The sequence below is a fragment of the Perca fluviatilis genome, chromosome 5 (genome assembly GCF_010015445.1).
Source record: "Perca fluviatilis chromosome 5, GENO_Pfluv_1.0, whole genome shotgun sequence".
In the NCBI taxonomy this organism is placed as follows: domain Eukaryota; kingdom Metazoa; phylum Chordata; class Actinopteri; order Perciformes; family Percidae; genus Perca; species Perca fluviatilis.
The window spans coordinates 1,991,776-1,993,551 of NC_053116.1; the positions used below are offsets into that span (position 1 = coordinate 1,991,776).

A 1,776-nucleotide genomic window follows, 5' to 3' on the forward strand; every position below is an offset into this window, starting at 1 on the left:
ATTGAATCAATATTGATTTTAGTTTAGATTTTGCAAATCCAATCAACGTTGAAATTTCAACGTCACTATAAAGTCCTGCTTTTCAACATAGTTTATTTTGTTAAAGTATTGATGTGTTCAACAGTAACACGAAACACCTTACACCTGTTATCCCCTTTAAAAACCCTTTTGTCTGAGAACTGTGGCCTCCAAATGAAAAACAAAAATGTCAGGACACGCACAGTCAGCTAGGAAGAAGCCAATTGGTCAAAGCAAGACCAGGAAGAAGATTAATAAAGACATTTCACTGACTTAAGAAACATGCTTTATTACATGGCTGCAATTGTGCCAGCATTTCACACAACATCATTTTACACATGTCGAACTTTAACCTTTAGAAAAACGGCCTAAATATTGGGCAACATTGAACACGGCTGGTTAAACCTTCCCTTCTTGTTACTTCTTTCTGCCACCGCAACCCATCCTCTCTGGTGCATATTTCAAGTATTTGGCCATGTATTTGTCTACTTTTGTTGTAGTTGTATCAAATGAGCTCAAGACAGCGTCTGATGAGGGGGGAAAAAAACAAATCAGTATTAGCAAACGCTAACCTCTCAAATTAAAATATTTTATATCAACTTTTGTGGCATTGCCAATGTTTCAAGTATATAAATTAGTATTTATCAACGTGCAAGGTCATTGATAATCATGTGCTTGGGCGAGCAACAAAAGGCAGTTGGTAGTAACCAGTGCTGCCAGTAGAGAAGTTAGTCTAGAGCCCAGAATGAAGTATTATATATAATATTAGAGCATGCTCTGTAGAGTCCTCCAACTATAATGATTTTTCTTATGAATTCTGCTCACTATATTCAATTATTTAAAACATTGTTACAAAACTACTATGTTAAAGCAAACTCACCACAGATTATCTTGTAGAGACGGGTCTTCATGAAGGCAACCTTCCCACTTCTTCCTCTGAGGCTCATTATGGCCATCATTTTATTTGTCATAGTTCTGCCATGGTAAAACAGATTTATATTAGAATATTGTATTGTTCATAATAAGTTCATTATGAAAATGTATCAGAGTGAGTAAGTGGGTGTGTGGGGGAAGTGCATGACAGTATATGACAGGGAACATAATCACTATAAACTAATGCAAAAAAGGAACATAAAGTTACTTACGCAGCCATTGACTTCTTCACATGGTCTGCAGCATCAACGCCTCCCAACCTCTTCAGATGTTTACTCTGAAAAGGAGCAACAAGAAATTAAAAATATAATCAGAAAAAGTGGTCAGTAGAGTCCAGACCTCCACAAAGCAGGCACGTGATAAGTACAGGGAGTTTGTAGTGGTCACCAAGGTGAACAAGCAAATTGTCATAATGAAACCTTGCCAGCACTTTACAAGATTAATTATTTAACCCTTTTGTTGTCTTCGTTTTTTATAACACTTATTATTTTTATAATGTAGTGAGTACGCTCTACACCACAAAATCATAGTTTTTGTCATTTGCCCAATAAAAACTAAAAATTTTACCAAGAATATTTGTGATATTTCTAGTCAAATGTCTAATTTCTATTCAGAATACATTTCATACACTTAAAATAAGACACCTAAAAAGTAACTTGTATTTAGACAATTTTCACTTGTTTCACGCAAATTTTCAATTAAAATAAATAGAAAAATCTGCCAGTGGAGCAATTTTTATTTTTTTTTGCTTGTAATAATAATAATAATAAAAACCTTACATGTGTTACCATGTGCTCATGTGAAAAATCTGGTTAGTTTGAAGAA

General features: G+C 34.3%; 1 long non-coding RNA gene across 1 annotated transcript; it reads right to left on the minus strand.

Moving 5' to 3' along the window:
• Positions 1–454: 454 nt before the first annotated feature.
• LOC120559424 lies at positions 455–1,223 on the minus strand. The gene is made up of 3 exons (XR_005639263.1): positions 1,164–1,223; positions 899–993; positions 455–545 (listed from the first exon to the last, which is right to left on the minus strand). It is a non-coding gene; the product is annotated as an uncharacterized LOC120559424 (long non-coding RNA).
• Between the last annotated feature and the right edge of the window lie 553 nt (positions 1,224–1,776).